Here is a 21729-nt window from a genome sequence, read left to right on the forward strand (position 1 = left end):
AGATTTAAGTTATGTGCAAATGGTGTCCAGATATATATGGCTAGAATTATATTTAGTTAAATATTAAAAAATTAGTCAAATCATTTTTTAAGTTTAATTCAAATCATTTTTCTAGTTTAATTCCTATTAAAATTGTTAAAAGAATACAATTCTGAAAAAATTCCATTAGTAATTGAAAATATAGTTATTTTTTCTATAAATAAAGTAAATAATATAAAATAATTGAAATTAATATATTTGTCTTAATTTTTATATTTATTTTATGTTATTTTGATTATATAAATCTTAAGAAAAGTTAATGAATAGCCTCAGTTAATGAATTCATTTAATCAATTCATGAAAGATATACTATAAAACTTTCACGTGCACAGTGGACTAAGTCATTTTTATTTGCAAAATTTCTCCCGTTTTGATTATAAAACAATTTTCATATGAGAATATATTTTAATTTATTTGTTCATTTTATTATTATTTCTATATTGAATAATAAACAAGTCAAAAGATTTGACATTCTAACGGAAAATTAAAATGCAATAATCTGATAAGTCGGAAAATGAAAATCAATAATCGCAAAAATTATTCGTAAATGTCATCTGTGATTTTTGATCATATTTGATGAAATAATAGATAAAGAAATGAAGTCTGCGATAATATTAGGTCACCTAAATATAATACAAAGATTTTCGTCCCATTGAAAGGAAACCTTAAAAAGCTAGAGTCATCGTCCGTAATACATGTATCAATAGAGAAAGGAAGAAAAGCAATAAGGTGATACTGAAAACTTTTATCATCGTTTATATTTTTAGCATCGTTTATATAAAATTCGTTTATTTTTCTTTTGTTTTTTATTAGAATAATGGTTTTTAATTTATGAATTGAAAAATATTTTTTTCTAATATCATTTTTAATTGATGATTTTTATCATTATTTTAATTATATTATTGATGACAATTATATATTGATATATTTTACAGAATTGAAATATCATCTTTTCGCTATTTAATTTAAAGGCAATGACTCTAATCATTTCATTGCGATAAAATTATATATTAATTTTTTTAACAATAATTTATAATTATTTAGTTAAAAATGTTATATATAAATGACGAAAGATATTTTATTTATAAAAATAATTAGATATAATTATATTTTTAAATAAATAGAAATTGATATTAAATTTATTATTAAAAATATTTTTAATAATTAGAAGAACAAAAAAATCTATAGCTAATCAATTTGATTTCGTTTGATAATTTCAGTGTTAATATTTGGAACATCATAATACAAAAAAAGTTACATCAGAAGTCGTGGTCAAAATGGAGAAAAAAAACAGTAGTGGAAGAACTGAAAGTGAGAAAATTAATAATGGATATATTTATTGTTAGGTGAAGTTAGGATCTTTTTCTCTATATTATTTTATCTCTTAGATATATTATTTTATCTCACTTTTTCTACTTAGAATAGAATAAGTCAAAACTTACATTTTTTTCCTCGTAATTTTAAGCCTAATTTTTGATTTCATGATTTTGAAAATGAATTTCAAATATTAATAGTTAAATATTAATAGTCAAATATTAATTATAATAATTAGTTTCTGAAATATTAGTTTTATGTTAAGAATATTAAATTCATTGATTTATCAGCCCATTTTCTTTCATGTATAGTTTTTTATATTAATCTCATTTATTTAACAAAATTATTTTTGAGTTTTTTTTCAACAGTTAACAACGAATTTGAACTTAAATTTTTAAATTGATTAAAAATATTTAAAAAAAAAATTATACAATATAGATATATTGAAGAATTCCAATATTTTAGACTTAACTTTTTTTATTTTATATAAAAATGAAAGTTATACAAATGTAATAAAAAAGGATTGTAATTCATTAAAGATTGCAAATCATCTTAAAGGATAACGGATATATAATATACGAATAAATAATAATAAACGAAAATATATTAATTCTAAAATAACAAAGAATTCCAATATTTTAGAGTTAGCTTTTTTATTTTATCTGAAAATGAAAGTTACACAAATATAACAAAAAATAATTGCAATTCATAAAAGATTACAAATCAAATTATCTTAAAGATAAGTTTACAATTCGTTTAATAAAAATCTCTTCTAATATTAAAGTATTTGGCCGTTTTTCAGTTACATAATTCGCGTTCTCGGCTTTCCTGAATGTATGCGAATATTAGCATCTCTCATATTTAATTCCTCATGTTTCTTTTCTTTCCAATTTAATCGAAATATAGATATTCTTCGAATTCCAATTTAATAATGCATTAAAGAGAATACAGTTCTATTAATTATCGCATTAACTGAATTATCTTCATCAATTTCTAGCATTGTTTCAATCGAAGATGTAATCTAAAATAAAATATAAGTATCTGTAAAACAAATTCGTTAGTTATATTTCATCAAAAATAAAGTTCTTATTTCTTTTATTTTATATCTATTTATAAAATTATTTAAATCGAATTGTAAATATTTTTCAAACGAAAATGATATCAAACATGATTATATCATGATGATTTTCAAAAACAAAAGTTATGTGTAATATTCATATATCTCTAAAAACTTGAATTATGAATGGTAAAACAACTACATAAACACTTTTTTTCTATCTTATTTATAAGAAATTTTTTCTTCCTTATCTGCATTGCAAGCCAATGAAGCAAAAAAAAAAAAGCTGTCATTAATTTTCTAGAACAATTATCCCGAATCATTTCGATTTGAATCATGGAATTATTTTAATTATAATTAATTATTATCCAATTTTAATAATTAATCATTATAGAAGAAACAACTCTAATTAATTTGATTTTTATATTTGATATTATATATATATTTAAGGATATTTTTTTATATATTTAAGAATAATTTTTTTTTTAACTTAATTATTAGTCTTCTTATATATTTTTTACAATATATCTTTTACATAGATATATTTTCTTTATAATATCTTTTCGAGATATTTGCAAAAAAAAAAATTATTAATACAAAATTTCATATTTACATCTGTATTCGGTGTGGAAGTGAATTCAACTGAATCAAGGAGAAGAAATATGATATGTGTCGAAATACGATTGATGTCAAGTTTCATTTATCACGCTTCAAGTTCACTTTGAAGTTCTATTTCCAAGAATTAGTGAGGATGCTTAAGCAAGCAATATTATATTGCAGAACTTCGCCTATGCATATATATAATAATATATAGTAATGTCAGCATGTGACTTATCTACAATTTCTATAAATATCAATTCTATAAATATCGCAACAGTAAGTATTTGGATCCTTTGAATTCGTGAAATGTGAAAATGAAATATAAAATTTTCAAGCGACCGAAATTATAATTAGACAATAATAGATACAATGATAAGTATGATATTGATATTGCTATCTATATAATTTCGCTCGATTATTTTATATTTTATATTCTTTGGATTATATTTATAGATAGATTATATTAATAATAAATATAGTAATGTAATATTAGCTCACTGATTATATATATTTTGAATATTAATAAGTTATATACTATCACGGATGCAAAAAAAAGAACAAAGCTTTATTTTATATCAATAATTTATTTTTTGATTTAATTTAAAATATCTCGAAAAATATAACAGATTGTCACATAAAAATTAATACATAGATGCAGAGAATATATATATATGTGCACTTTTTTTTTACATATATATGTAACGAAACATAAATTGCTCCGGCGCACATGAATTAAATTATAAAAAGTTATTCAAAAGATAATATTCTTGGTTATATAATTAGATTTTTTTATAATTCAATTATTTTGTATCAATAATTTGTACGCATTCTATTGAATTTATAAGAAAAAAGCAATCGAATTATATGTTAAATTCATAATACATGATTTATTTTTTTATAATGAAATATAAAATATTATTGAAATTGTATTATTTAGTATCAAATTTTAAATTGATGCACAAATATATGATATTTAATTAGATTTTGAATAAATATATATATTTATATATTTGTAAGATCATCTACTTTATATACAATACTCTAATGAAAACATTTACATGGCAGCTGCTTTGAATCGTTCATTCAAAAATAGTACTATGAAATTAAATATCGTATCGAATAAGTATCATATAGTCAAATACATTGTACGCAAATCGCGATTCACGAATCGATGCGTGAAAATGTATCGCATATGTGAATCTTTTGTGAATAACAGTTGCAACACGTGTTTCATTATAAGTGTTCAATAAGTAATTATGAATTATGAAAAATAAAATCACGAATAAAAAGATGTACTTACATGCAAATTCTGAAATATAAAATGAAATTTGATAAGTACATCTATATTATTTTCAAATTTACTAATTTAGTATTATTAATCTAAAAAAAGCAAGAAATCATTTTTATCAAAATTAAATAATGAATAATAAATACTATATTATTTTATGATATATATTTATTATATATAGTTTATATATTATATTTATTTTATGATATTTAATAATAAATAAATCATTTAAATGCATCAATTTATTTTTTTATGAATACTTATAATTATGTTATTAAGAAATCAATCGTCAAAGTAATAAATAATATATTTTGTAAATAAATTAAATAAATGATTTAATTACAAATATATTTTTTTTACGAAATATTTGATAAAATTATTATATTATTTCTAAAATAAATTATTTTTCAATAATTATAATAATTATAATAAATAATGTTAAAAACTAATTTTGAAACAATATAATTTTAATATTTATATCTTTTAATATTTAAATAAATAAATAATTGCAACGAATAACCTTAAATCTAAAAGTGCAAATGTTTTATATGTCATGACAGTACCTGCAAAGCAAGATTATTAAATCTGGCAACTACATAAAGTCATAGATGATGAAAGATAAATCATAAATACAATTTCCATTCGATGTTCTTTTTCGTAAATGGAACAGTTTGTAAAATTTTTCGATATGAGTGATTATTGAAAAGTTCCATTGTGATGTTGATATCGCAGCGCAAATTAACATTGAATCTTTCAATTGAAACATTTGAAATGGCAGATATATGCGAAGAATATATACACAGGTGCTTGGAATATGAATCGTTGACTATATTCGAGGTTTAATTCTGGCATAATCAGTTAAAAGTCATATAAAACTGAAACTGTAAAAAATATTAAAATTTTTGCTTAAGAAACTTATCATATTAACTTAAACTTAATCATATATATCTTATATAAGATAAATATACTATATATATAACTATATATATATAAACATAGATAAATATATATATAAATAATAATAATTATACACATGAAATCATAATCATAATACATGAATTTAATATAAAAAATAAATAATATAATATAAACTATGTTAAATAATTTGTATGAACGGAATCTCCTAAATAAACATAAATAAAATAAAAATGTATGTATATGATATAATAATAATAAAAGTATTTATAAAATCATATAAAGAAATAATAATTGCTAGAAAAATCATAATTTGTTTCTACAAAAATCAAATAAAAATGATAAAAAAAAATAAGTATATAATATATAAAAATATATAAAAATAATTTGATAGTTATCTTTGGTTTAAAATTGAAAACTTGTGAAACTTTGAATATGCTATCTTATTCGCAGCTTTAATAACGAATAAAATACCATATGTATTGAAATAAAATGTTATATTAATTTAATGAATATAATTGACATATGAATAAGCCAATATTTTTATATCTGATATAAAAATATCACTAATTTAAATTTTAAAGCATTGTACTCATATTTTTTGAAGAATAATTTACAATATCACTATATACTATATATTAATATATAGTGTATTTATTATAATTATAATTATAATTTTATATATTAATTAATTTATATATTAATTAATATTATAATTAATATATTAATAAAATATTATACTAGATATACTATAAAATAATTATAACATGAACCAATCGATATAATAAAATAATAAATTCATTTATTTCTGCCATTTAGCCAGTACAAATAAATAATACCAAAATAATATTGAGATATCAAATTTATTTTAATTCACAAGAATGTCTTTATAAATGGTATAAACTATTGTAATTTTTAATCAATGAAACGAGTTTTATTCAGTTTATTTTATTCAGTTATTTAGTTTTTATTCAGTTTTATTCAGTTATTTTAGTAACTCAAGCATTTGTTTTCAAGTTATTTTGACACTTCAGTCTTGAGATAAAGAAAAAAGTGTACGATTAATAATAAATAAAAAAAAAAAATAACGAGATAAATGATATGAAATAAGAATAAATGAAATATAAATTCACAATATTATTATTATCATTTTAATATATTTATATTGCATTTTATTGTATATAATTATATTGTATTATAATTATATTAATTTTACTTTTATTAACAAATAATACGAATATGACAAAGACATTTTTCTTTACAAAAAAATCAAAATTATAGGAATTTAATTTAATTCTTTAAATAAATTATTGTGTTTTTAAAAGAATAAAGGAACATCAAATTAAATGATTGATTAATTTCAAGACAATCATTTCTCTTTTAAATATACAGAATATTGAATAATAGAAAATGGAATTTACAGAAAATGGAATTTACAGAAAATGGAAATTAAATTTTATATAATATTTCATATACTTTTATAAGCTATATATAATTTTATATTCATTTTCTATTATATCATCTAATGTTTATCTAAACTATATTATTGACTCATATAAAAATGGCGTAATGTAAAAAAATCTGTATTTAATAGCAATAAATAGCAAAAAAAAAAATGACATTTTTAGCTAATAATCTCTAATTTAAATAAAAAATACAAATTTCATTTGAAATCAGTGAAATATCATCGAATATCCCCAAACAACAGAAATAAGAAAAGTTTTATAACGCGGTTGGAATATTTTAATTTAATTGGGAAGGCGTAATAATGTACTGGCACTCGCTCAACTCGAAGCTCCTTCTGTTTCCTTTCCTGCAACCAAGAACTGTTAACCTTTCCGTTACGACAAATGCAAAGGGCCATAGACACACGAGAAGTCGTTTAGGTATACACACAGTGCTCTGTCGGTATAACAAGATTTGTTTAAGCTTTCTTAACCATTATACCGTGTCCCTTCGCAGACGATCTTTTTTTTTTCACAAAATGGATGCATCCACCTTTTGCAAACGAATGTTTAGTTCTTCGAGAACTTGTATACACGAACTATTCGAACATTTGCTATTGAAATACAATCGAACTTTAGTAATTCGAGCCTCAAGAAAAAAGTTAAAATCTTGGAATTAAAGATTTCAACTTATCGACATTTTAAAGTAAATTTAAAAAATGATTTCAATATATTCAATATATCTTTTTCAAGAAATTTTATATAATTTTTCAATTGTAACAGTTTTATAAAAAAAAATTCAATCTTTGAAGGTAAATTTTGTATTGTAAATATTTTATAACTTATAGTAGAAGATAAGAGATGATTAAAAAAAAAATTAAATCGAAAATATTTTAATTAATCAGAATTTTTTAATTTTAATTTTAATTTTTAATTCTTTCATTTGAAACTTCTTTTTTGAATAAGTCAGAAAAACAAGTTCGAAAAAATTTCAAATATAATTAAAATTGATATTTTTTGATTAGATATGAATAAATTATTGATAAATAATTTCACTATATTATAAAAATAAACAAAAAATACAGAATATATTGATTATACAAATCTTTTATTATATATTTCTTGATTTTTTCAAAAAATTTAAACAATAAAATTTTATTCTATATTTTTTATTTATTTTCATATATGGAATAACTACTTATTGATTTATTTTTATTCATATCTAATTGAAAAATAATCAATTTTAGAAATAATTTGAAAAATAATCAATTATATTTTTCGAACTTGTTTTATTTGTTATGTTTCAAAATTGAAATATCTTAAATAAAAAAGAAATATTTTATATATTTTATATATTTTTTATTTATTTTTTCACATAGAATCATTTCATCTGGTTGTACTATCAATTATAAAACATCTCGTATAAATTAATTATAAGATACGAAAAAAAATTAGCTTGCATAAATATAAAGAAGCTATACATAAAAGAGTAAATAGATATAGCGGTTTGTGTTGTTTTATATTATTTGAAACAATCATTGAATCCTATTGAAAAAAAGAATATAATATTGAATGATTGATTTTTAACATCTTCATAATAATTATGAATTTTGAAAAGGCAGCGATAATAAAAATTTAATTTATAGAAATAAACTTAAGATCAACTTAAAGAAATCTGTGTATATATTCTAAACTCGAGTTATAAATATAAAATAAGATGTATTCCATAAAAAGTACAAATTATTATATTTTTATATTATATTTACACACTAATATTTAGTTAATTCATTTTTAATTCTAACAACATTTATGAAATTTATATTATGAACTAATTTTTATGTAACATTTAAACAATAATACGATATATTTCATATTTCAATAATTTTCTGTTTTCATTATATTTTATTATTTATCTTATAATTATTTATTCATTATTATAAATGCTCAATAGAATTAATCTAAATTTTATGGTATGTTTTATTTTCAAAATTAAAATTGAATATATATATTTAATATTTATATTAATAAAAAAAAAGAAAATATCTATTATGTCTATATTTATATTTATATAGACATAATAAATATTTTATATATTATATAAAATATAGAATATTTTCAGGCGTATATTTGAAATAAAAACATCATAATTTCGAGAATCTTGTATGAGAAAATATTAAGTCAAATAATGCTTGTTCTAAATTCATTCCGTAAAAAAGTACTACATATGTTTTTGCATTAAGTAATTTTGCATGTATTAAGTATTCTAATTCTCTCCTTATAGTCAAAGATGTTTCAAGCTCAGATATATAAAACTGAAGATATGCATAACTATCATCTTGTATAACATGATTATAATTCCAACATTGAAATTTTGATTTTCATTTTGAATAGTGTTTCAAGATCATATTAAGAATTATATTATATTAAGTATATTATATTATATTATATAATATTAAGAATTATATTGGAAGAATTGTATTAAATCTGTAAATCTGATCTACTTAACATTCATAGTTGAAAAATTTACATTCAAATATATAAGCTATCTATAAAATGTTAATATTTTCGGAAATATTATTAATTAAAAGCTAAAACAAATATAAAAATTAATATACTATAAATAGTATTTATAGGTATAAAAATTTCAATTATTATATTAAATCATAAACAATTTAAGTTAGAAATTAGATGGAGATAATGAAAAATGAAACAGTTATATTTTCGTCATCGTTATTTATATATCTTATTATATAATCTTATTTCGTCTAAAATAAGTTCCAAATGTTTACAACTTAATAAATAAAGATCAATTGATATAGAATTTTTTATCCAAAAATGTTCCATGAATATATTAACATTTTTGTAAAAACATAAAAAAATTCTCTTTTTAAATTCGTAATTTTTTTAATGCGTTATATATATAAAACTTAGAATTATGTAAGAATCAAATAAATAATCTTATTTCATATATTGCTTATCATTTTTATATGATTTAATCTCCAAGTCGCATAGACTACAAATGCTCATCCCCTATATTCACTATTAACATAATTATCTCCTATATACATTTATTAATATAATGAGAACAATCTAATATAAAAAATAATAAGTATAACACAGTATAAAACAAAGCAAATACTTTTTTTAAATTTTTTTTAAATTTGTTTAATTTAAAAAAATTATTATATCAAATATTATCTTTCTTTTATAAACTGTATATTTATTGTGGAGTGAAAGTTATATTTATATAAACAAAAAAACGATTGATATTAAAGGATAATTTTGAATTGAAGCAACAAGACAAAGATTATAATAATCAATTTTCCGATCGAAGGTAATTATCGGAGTTATATGTTAAATGAATCTTTAAATCTTTGATAATGTAATAAAATTATAAGGAATTCGAAATAGTATTTTAGAAAATATTCTTTTATTATCAAAATTGTTAAAAATATTAGATGCAAAAACTTATACATGTAACATATAGCATTTCGATACTTTATAGTCAATAAATTTTAGTAATTTCATGCATAGTAACATTTAAGATATGAAATTTCTATAATTCTAATCCTTAATAGCTTACCAAATCTGTTCGGTATTCACAATGTAATATATAAAGATGTTAACGAGAAGAAGATTGGTGTTCTATTGAATTTCAACGATAAGAATAAACTGTTTCCATCTCGAGAAAGGTGCGCACGCTCAAGCGGCATACGAAGAGTTTATAGCGATGGAATTCACGCGTGCTATTTAAACGACTGATTCATCGACGATCGTAATGTAATTTCAATTTCTTCCGCGAGTTCTTCGTTTTCGTACAATTGTTTTCACGGCAATAAGAATGAATTTCCAACACTCGTGAATCTTGTATTTATAACTTTTTCCGGTTCTAGTTCCTTTTCTTCCGCGTAATAATGATACAGCTGCAAAATTATAATTTTTTATTTCGATATATCAAGTTATTTCTAAAAAAGTTATTTATAAAAAAATTAATGATAATTGATTATTTATTGTACAAATAATAAATGGTAATCATATGTATTTATTTGTAAGATTTATATTTATATTTAACTTTTTAATATTTATATATTTTTTAGATTAATGATACTTGATTAATCTGTGATATTTCTTAAAATTCATTAGAACAGATGATAAAATATTTATATTTTATTTAATTTTATCTGTTAAAAGATATTTTTTCTATAATATATGAAAAATTAATATTAATATGATATAATGTTGAAAACTTAACAGGATATTGGAAATGCCTACTTATACATATACACATAAAATGCAAAAATTAAGAAATATTATATAATATACTATTATACTATTTTATTATTAAACCAAGTAAAAATACCAATCAACTGAAATGCATATTTTGGAACAAAATTAATTTATAATTTATCATTATTAAAAATAACTAACTAAATAAAAATAATATAATAATATGGCATATATATTTAAAATTGCGACACATGATAATAATAATAATATATAGCAATGACTTTCACGTTTCTAAGGATTAAAAAAATATTCATCCAATGAACATGGTTCTATTTCTTGCCACCGGAAATTTTACGATTTCGTCAAGAATGATTCTTATTTCCGTTTGTCCTAGGATCGTTTCCTTTTATCCTGATTTGTTTATCTTGTATCATGTCTATCGGGTCATATTGATCGAAGTGAGTTTATAACAAAATGGAAACGATTATATGTAATCATTCTCTATCGTTAATAAAGTTAGATATATATTCAAAATATCTGTTTTATCTAAATACAGTTAAATAATTTTTAAAAAATATAAAAAAATATTATAAAAACAATATTTTTAAAAATTGTCCTTTGATTGTCTTATTGAATTTTTCTGTAGATAATCTTGGGCCATAAAAGTGATCTTTTTAAATGAAATCATATATTTTTGGATATATTAATTGATATTATTCTTACATATTATTACTTAAATTTCAACATCTTTTAAATTATTTATTCTTTGATATAAATAATTTAATACTTTTTTTATAAAAAAATAACAAGCTACATTATATAAAAAATTACATGATTTCATTTTGAAAAATGAAACTTTATATAATTTTTACAATCTAGAAAATTATCGATATTGCATAATAATTATGTAATTTTATCGAATAACTTTTGTAAAAATATTTTTTTGTAATATTTTCTTCTTACACTTTTTTCGTTATAATTTTTTCTAGTAAAAGATATTTTATTGTATTTAATTAAAAGAGACATTTTATATAAATGACTATTCGAACGTGAACAAATGTTTCTATGAACGATGATTAATTGCAATTCTTTTTTGCAACGTATTTACTTCTTATATTAATTTGTTAAACTTAGGTTATTCAAGGATGTAACATAATTAAACAAAAATTTTAAAACAAACTTAATATAAATGAAAGAATCTCAGATTTTTCCATTCAAATTTCATTTATGTTTTATAGATCAAAAAAAAAAGATTAAAATATCATATAACATATAAATTCATATATCATAAATCCATAAATTCTTCTATCAGATAATTATATCTAATAAAAATATGAAAGAATACATGATGATATTATTTTTTATATTAATTCAATAAAAAACATGATGAGATATAATATTTATTGATATAATTGATATATTGTTTCTCGATAAATACTCTATTGGAATCACTATAAATTCATCGATTAAATTTGCAGCCATAAAATCTAACAACAATACTTCGAAATATAAATATAGAAATATAAATATTTTTAGAGTATTTAAATCATTTTTCATAATTTTTTTATAATCTTTTAATAAAATATTTTTTTTGTTATATTATATTTTAATCTTATTTTACGATATATAATGAAGTTTTTTTTTATTTTTATTTTATTTTATAATATATAATGAAAGTTAGGACACCATATAAATAAATATCATTAAAATAATAATTTGAAGAAAAATGAACTGCCAATTATAGTCATACTCTTTGCCATTTATGCATTACAGTGGAATATCCATTATCCGAACACCTATTTATTCTATTATTCTATTTATATGTATATTCTCTAATATCCGAATCTATTAAGTTTTATATTATATCTGAATCTAATAACATATTATACTATCTAATGTTTTTAATATCTTATTTACTATAACAATAAAAATAAAATTTAATTTGAAATTGTATAATTGTACATATATACATGTTTATAATATATATATGAATAATAATCAAAATGTAAACATGTATTTAGTGTTGATTATTAAAATGAAAATTTAAAGAATTGTTGAATATTTAAAAAATTTAAAAAAATATTATAAAATTGGCAAATAAATATTATATTGGCAAATTTACAATCATTGACATTAAAAAAAGAAAAATGAAATATAAAATTATTTATAAGATATTATTTGCATATTCCTTTACATATTAAAAAATTTATGCAATATAGCAATTTAAAAAATATGATATTTCTATGTTGTTTTTTATATCATTATTTCAATTTTATAAACAAGTATATTATTTTTCAATTTTAAATAAGTGTAAAATATAATTATAAATAATTATAAAATATAAAATAATTTATTAAAAAAAAAATTTGTGTTCCATTATTCAAAAATTTTTTTATTCGAATAGTCTTATTTTCCTATTAATAATAATGATTCTACTGTATTTTTAAATTATTATTCATAATAAACTTCATCCATGATTTACGATTTCCAATATCATAAAATCTAACATTAGATGATAAAGCGACATAAGATATATTTTTGGATATATTAATTGATATTGATAACGACATAAGATAAAGCGTTATAAGAAAAAACAGTGAATTAATAATGATTCATGTCATATTTTACTGCGCATTTTTTAAAAGTTCTTGTTATCCCATTAACTTTTTTTTTGATCACGCAAGAACAAAAATATAGAAAAAGAAATAAAGAAAAAAAGAGAAAGAAGAAAGAGAAACACTACTGACGTTACGAGTTATTACGGTAATTAAAAACAGCATTAATGAAATTATGAGCTGTTAATGCGTCTTCTTTGTCTTTTGGAGCGACAGAAAGAACGATTTTACTTTTGAATTTAGTGGTTTCGCCCTTGATAAGTTGCTGTAGGTAATGCGTTGATTGAAATTATACGCTGCAACGCGCAATGACGCTGCTATACGCTCAATTATGACCTACTTATTATCGTGTTGTAATTAACCCAGCACCTGTGCCATAGAAATTATCAAACGCAGTTATTATGGTTTTATCGTAGTTTCCATTAGCTTTGCTTTCCTCTTCCAATAACCTTTGAACATCGTAATATACGATGAAAAAGCTGGTAACTTGAAATAAATATATTAATTTATCTGTATTGGTAACTTTAAATAAATATTATTCAGAAATATCGGTTATGTTGAATTTAATAAATAATGATTGATTTAAAAAAATAATAATAGTAGTTTAAGGGAAAATTAGATAAAATTAAAAAGATGAACATCGTAACGATAAAAGCAACAATAACTTAAAATAAATAATTTTATAAACATTTCGGCTATTTTGAAGAAATTATAATTTTAATTAAAAAAAAAATAGTATTAATAATTTATGGAAAAACTATTTAAAAAAAAAAATTATTTTTATGATAAAAAAATTGCAATTATTGTTATTTTAAGTGAATATTTGAATAAATTTACATGAATATTTCGATTATTTGAATAAAAAATTAAAATAAATTATATTTCAATTTTTAAACTTTTAAAAAAAATTTATGAAAAAAGTTTTCAAATTTATTTTAAATAATTCATTTTATTATATAATCATAAAAAACTTTATTAGTCTTATATTAGTTTTTATATATGATTTTGACAAAATAGATTTTAAATAAGCAAATAATTTTTCGAAGAATTTTTTTAGTATTGAAAAATTAATTTTAATATTAATATTAAAATTGTTATGTATAAAAAAATAATTTCGTCATTTTTCTTTGTTTTTAGAAAATTTAATAATTGCATTTATTATTTCATTATTTTGTGAACTAAAAAAACATTCGAATCTATTGTTTAAATTAATATATTATTATGTTTTTTATTTATATTATAATCTGTGTCATCAATTATCTATTATCAATTATCTAAAAACTTATCTATATCAAATCTATATCGAATTCCAAATTTGATTCAAATAGGATATGCAGAATAAAAAATGTTTTTACATATATTTAAAAAAAAAATAAATCAACGATTACATATATAAAAATAAATTACTCGACATATCTTTCACAATATATTTTATCGAAATCCATAAAGTGATCTTTATTAAAAATATTTTTTAAATATATTTTTAATCAAATATGCGGATATTTGAAAGCAAAACTTTCAAAAACAATTAAATTTAGAGTTTTGTAAATCTATATATCGTTAAAAATAGAAAAAAGAAAAGAATCAGTTATTATATTTATGAAAAATATTTTCAACAGTAATCATTTGATCTTTAAATTTATTATCATTCATAAAAAATAAAAAAAAAAAAGAAGAAAAGAAAAAGAAAAAGAACTTAATTGTCGCATATGATCGATCTTTTAATCGTTCCGGTTAGATACGAAACGAAACTACGCGGTTGGTGACCGAGCGAAAGGAGGGGAATTCCCTCGTCCTCTCTTCTCTTGTTGCTCGGCCGACGGCCTTGAGAGGTCACTTTACTGGAACCGTTCGCTGAATACCTGGCGAAGAAAGGAACTGGAACGTAGTAGAGGGAACTGGTATTCCGACCAGGCATGATAATAACGTCTCCGTATTTCCAGCGAGTCGTCATTTTCTCTTAGGCAAACGCGTATCGCCTTGCTAATTCACGCTCCACGTTTCATCATTCCCTTATCATTCGTCGAACACTTATATTTTTTATCCTCTTCTTTTTTTCTCTTTTTTCCTTTTTGTTTTTATCTTCTCCTTTCCTTTTTCTTTTTTCATTCCTTTGATTATTCGTATCGCATACTTGAATTTAAGAGACTTGTATCGAGTAAATGACGCGAAATATATACTTGTGCTACGATGCAGTGTATACTGAGATTGCGCGAAACTCGTTGGACTACAAGTTTTTCTCTTGATTGTACAGGTACTAACCGCGAGTTAGTGTCGAAAGATACATTTATAGTATTTATTTATTATAAGCTCGGGATCAGCTACGAGCGCATATATATTATTATTTAAAAGTTTAAAATCATTATTATGTGTTTTATGTATAAAATCTAAATATTTAAAAAATAGATATGTTAAAAATTTCTTTATCAAAATCTATCCAAGTAAAATTACTGAATATCGATATTTGTAACATTAATTTTGATTTCATAATAAAATTAAAAAAAACTATAAAAAATATATATATCACTATAAAAAATGAAAAAAAAGTACGTATCAAATTTTGGTAATCTACATATTATATATTTGCAAGAGATATTTTGATGATAAATTTCAATTTTATCTGCAATGTTGATAATCATAAAAATATGATAATCGACAAAAAATAAAGAGAAATTAAAAATTAAAGCATTTCAAGAAATTTGTAATATATTATAGTTTTGTGTAAAATTACTTGCTTCGTTGAATTAAATCGTAAGAATTTTTCAACGTGTAGTATTAATATTCATAGGATATTTTTAGAAGGAAGAAGACAAAATAAATACAAAAATTGATATACAAAAATGTCTATTGGAGCTTATTTACCAAATTTTACATGAAACAATATGAAAATTTATTTCCATTGTTCACTATCTCACATTCTATCTTTACTTTATTTCATCTAACGCAAATTTAAATTACATAAAATCTTATAAATAAATTCAATATAATAAATAAATTTTAATTGATATTTTTATCAATTATTGTTTTAACTTCTAAAATATTTCTCTAAAGATATATCATTAATATATTTAAATAATACTCTATATATTTTTAACTGATGATTCTAATAATTTATTACTTAGAGAAGAAAGAAGATCGTCAATATAAAGTTATCAACAATTGGACAATAATTGTGTATCATGAATAACGGAATGAAAGTTTTATTCGAGGATGCTCGGAATTGAATAAAAACCGCAGCATATGATCATCATCTGGCGTTTTTATTGTGTGATAAAAGCCATTGACTAAATATAAATTTTATTCTTTTTGTTTATTCTATTTTTATATATAAGATTTTATTTTTATATTGATAATTTTTGAAATATTTAATGATTTCTTTATAATTTTTAAAAAAATTCTTTAAAAAACTACACATTTTTATTTATTAAATTATAAAAACGTAAATAGTGTTTCTATAAATAGCAATTTATATTTTTTATAAAATTACTTTGTAATTTTTATTATAAGTTTACTTTTTCTATTTAATAAGGAGATTATTTTGATATCAGTTAATTATATAATTCATTGATTATATAATTAACTTAAATTAATTAATTTAAAAAATATTAAATTTTTATAATTTTGATTTCTCTTTTACAAAAATATTCATTATATCGTGTGATTTTGCTAATAAAAATGACATTAAATATAAATTAAAATGTTTTTTTTAGTGAAAAAATAAATCAATGTATTATAATGTTATCTACATATATGTATACATTCGACTGTCGGTAAACAAAGTTGGTCATTTGAAATCTTTATCAATAATAAAACAAATTACAGAAACTTAATATGAAAATGAATTTCAATGAAGAAATATTATTTTTGCTTTTTTATTATTTTTTTATTATTATTTTTTATTATCTATGCTACTATCAATGTTTGAGGAGCAATCTATAAATAGTTAACATGTCATATTATGTTGCACTCATTGATAGCAACAATTTTTTGGATGATATTGTCATATATTGCGATTTCAATTATTAATAAATTTACATTTTCATATTAATTTATGATTGCCCACACAGTTTTGTGATGTAATTTTAAAATTAATTCCTGTGAATTAAATGTAATTGTTATGATTTTTTGACTCATTTATATTCAGTATAATTAATGTTGCATATATATAAAATAATATTTTCATTTCTTATAAAAATATATTAAAGATTATTGATTTTTATATATATAATAAATTTATTATTTATTAAAATTATATGTATTGATGGATGAAATTTTTGCTAATTGCAACGGATATTTCAATATATTAAAAAATAAATTCAATAACTATTATAAATAAATATATATATAAATCAATAATTTCTTGTATATAGTTGAAAAAATTGATGAAATAGATTTTAATAATATTATATAGAATTTTAATAATATATTAAATCCTTTTTTATTAAAATATCACAAAAAATATATCTCTTATTCCTAAAAAAGATTAGATCTTTAAAAGATTTTTATTATGAAAATATTATTAATTTTATATTATATTATATTATACTATATTAATTTTTTTATTTTAAATTAAAATAAAAGAATAAAAAATTAACATAAAATATCATTTAAAAATGAATTTATTAAATTAGTATTAAATTAGTAATAAAAATTATATTATATAATAATAATAAAACGATTCATTTGAAATTGTTTATCTTATCGAAATCAAAAAGCAATAATTTTCTTAATATTTATAAGAAAAATTGAGATTGATTTTAAAATTTATAATTATAATACAATTTAAAAAAAAAATTTAATTATAGAATTACTTATCAGTCTTCATGAAATTCATGATTAATATCCGAGATAATTTTTCAAAAAGATCATAATACAATTTATCAGCCATTTTTAACTGATCAATTTTTAAATGATCAACTTTTAAAGATTATTTAAAAAAAAATGCGAATTTATAGAAGATGATGTCCAGCTTAATCGAGCTAAAAGCTAGCCCGTTAAGATAAAAGGATAAAATAAAAAGATAAAGAAAGGATACGCAGAACGTAAAATGAATAAATTGAAAAAATAATCACCCAAAACCTTATTGAAGATAATCAATAAATAAAGAAATGAGTGAAAAAAAAGAACAAAGAAATATCGAAGTTATATAATTATAATTATAATAATTATATGAATTATTTTCTATTTTCTATTTTAATAGTAAAAAAAATTGTCTCTAATCTATTAAATTAATGTAAAAAAGTAGTTTATATAAAATTAATTTTTATAATATCAAAATTTTAATTTTTTATTTTTTTTAATCATATTTTTAAACATATTTTTTAACTCTCATATGTTCGTAATATGTTGAACATATATTTTGTTCAATTCATTTTTAACTATATAATTATATTTATTATTTATTAAGTATTTGTAAAAATTTATCATCATTATTATAATCATCAAATCATTATAAATTTGAATTTCAAATAATAAATAAAATTCAAATTTTATATAAACTATTAAAAAATATATTATAGTAAACTTATAGAAAAAGTTATTAAAGATCATATTTGAGTTAATTTACATATTATCATATTTATTATATTACACAATAATTAATTTCAAGTTAATTTTCATAGTTATTATTTTTTAAATTAAATATTATAAGTTTCATAAATAATAAAACTCTGAATTTATAATTAAAATTCTTACTATTTGAATTGAAAAAATTCAAATATTAAAATGATTATACAAAGACATGTTTATAATATAAATGAATAAATTAAAAATTTGTGTGAAATGATAATCTATTCCAAATTTAAATTAAAATTATTAAAATTATTGTGTTATTAATTAAATTAAAATTATTGTTAAATAATAATTAATTTAAAAAATATTATAAAATATATGCATTAGAAATTAAATCACTGAACAAGAATTTATAAAATAAATGAACTTAATGATATTTAAATTAAAAATTTGATATACTATGATTAAATTTAGATTTTAAATACTATTATGGAAATAATTTTTTAATGCAATTAAAAATCATGAATAATAAAAAAAAATATTTCATCTTTATATTTTGTTCCGGTCTAAAGCAAAATGACTAAAATTGGATATCTGATCTTTCTTATTTAACTGTGTCAATATTAATATTAAAATATAATTTTCAGCAGTAAAAAAATTTTTGATTAATCATCTCAAAATTTGATTTATCAAAATTCATATAAAAAACATTTTAAAAATGTTATAATCACAAAAGAATTTAAAAAAAACAATGTAGTTTATAAAAATTTTTTTCTATTTTTCCTTTTTTTCACATATTAAAATAGTCTAATATAAATGCTTTTTATGGAAAATTAAAATAGACTTTGATTATGAAATAAAATAATTTATTTAAAATAAATTTCAAAATATTTTTTTTGTTATAATAATTTTATTTACGATGAATATTAAAATTGTAAGTACTATTTTTTTTGCTCCGATTTTAATATTTTTTCTAGTTTTAATTTTTTTAATTTTACTTTTATAATTTCTTTTTACTTTTATAATTTTATAATATAAGTTTTAATTTTAGTATTGTCTGTTTTTCCATAAATTTGTTTTTCTTAATTTAATTAATATAATAATTAATAATTAATAATAATTAATTCCTAATAACATTTCCAAAATAATAATATAAATAATATAAATAATAAGATAAATTCATAAAAATAATATTTATCTAAAATTATTATACTTTATTTATTTATATAAGTTATTAATATTGTCACTAAACTTAGTATTCTTCTTCTATATTTTCTTTTAACCTAATAAAGAAGAGTTCATTTTCTAGAAATGTCATATAACTATATTTCTGATAATCGTGATATCATTTTTTTGTATAGCAAACCAACCTTCCAAGGACATTACGAGACTACCAGTTGTCAGACAAAATAGCTGGACTTCTTTTCCTTTCCATTTCGAAGTCATGGCGCGTAGAAATGTGTCCGTGATATGTAGGTCGTCAAAAAAAAAAAAAAAATGGGACGAAAGTTGACTGACGCAAATATGCTTCTGGCGAGATAAATCGTTTTACATGAGTCTTTTTTTTTCAATTTTTATTTGTTTTTCTCTTAAAAGAATGAATGATAATCGGAATGCGTGAAATCTTTTGAAATTGAATAAAAAAAATACATCATAAGTTTTTAAATTCAGATATTTTGATCGATTTATAATACATAATTATATTAAATTTTTGAATATGTATTATATTTTATGAAAGTGTATAAGAATGAATAATTAATAATGAGAAATAACATTCATTACCTTCTTATATAGTCATTAAACCAATAAATAAAATTATTTACTATACAATTTAATAATAATAAATACACGAACTAATGTAATAAATACACGATCTATTAATTTATGTATCATGTTATTAATAAAGTTGAAGTTATTAAATTTTAAAAGAATCTTATTGATTTAAAAAAAATTTTGTTTATTCGATAATAATTTAAATTTATAATATATATTGATAATTAATAAATTGAACAATCTAAAAAAATATAATTTTATCAAAATAATTATCTTTGTTATTTCTTATATATATAATATATATTTCTTAAAATTAATTTTATAATGTATTAATATTCTAATATTATAGAATATTAATACAGATTTATTACTAAGAAATAAAATTATTGCAAATACTTTTATAGATAATTTTAATCATATTATAATATATCTTGTCAAAAATAAACATGTTTTTGCGCAACGATATACATATAAACAAGTTAAGCTAGATTTACGTATAATACCATATAAATATACTATATTAATTTGTATTTAAATATAGAAAACTATCATTTACATAAATAAAAAATATAAATAAAAAAATTAAAATTAAAAGAAAATAATAAAATTATGATAATTATCTTTGTTATTATTGCTATTGTGTTCTGATTTTATTTTGTTTCATCTAATATAAATTTATATTATTTATAATTTAATGAATAAGCCTTAACCTTGTATTTGTTTTTATTTAGAATCGACTTTTCAAAAATATCTCACGAATATATAACTTTATATATTTACATATTTATATACGCATTATGAATATACATACATTTTATCTGTTATATATATATATATATATATATATATATATGCATAAATATATATCAGACTAATATAATAATACAATAAAAATATAAAGTTAATATATATAATAATAATATAGCTTAATAAATATAAAGAAAA

The 21729-nt window shown here is 19.1% G+C and overlaps 1 protein-coding gene and 2 long non-coding RNA genes across 9 annotated transcripts in view; 2 read left to right on the forward strand and 1 right to left on the reverse strand.

Moving 5' to 3' along the window:
* LOC108001252 (cytohesin-1) overlaps positions 1 to 21729 on the forward strand; it is a 161436-nt gene that overhangs the window by 62509 nt on the left and 77198 nt on the right. The window lies entirely within an intron of this gene.
* Positions 1990 to 10365, reverse strand: LOC114577963 (uncharacterized). Of its 2 annotated transcripts, none has more exons than XR_003698480.2 (3): positions 10242 to 10365; positions 4862 to 5179; positions 1990 to 2374 (listed from the first exon to the last, which is right to left on the reverse strand). It is a non-coding gene; the product is annotated as an uncharacterized LOC114577963 (long non-coding RNA). The 2 variants fall into 2 exon arrangements; XR_009831835.1 differs by lacking the exon at positions 1990 to 2374 and adding an exon at positions 4311 to 4390.
* Positions 14854 to 20939, forward strand: LOC114577962 (uncharacterized). The gene is made up of 2 exons (XR_003698479.2): positions 14854 to 15754; positions 20373 to 20939. It is a non-coding gene; the product is annotated as an uncharacterized LOC114577962 (long non-coding RNA).

The sequence above is a fragment of the Apis cerana genome, linkage group LG11 (assembly GCF_029169275.1).
Source record: "Apis cerana isolate GH-2021 linkage group LG11, AcerK_1.0, whole genome shotgun sequence".
Taxonomy (NCBI): domain Eukaryota; kingdom Metazoa; phylum Arthropoda; class Insecta; order Hymenoptera; family Apidae; genus Apis; species Apis cerana.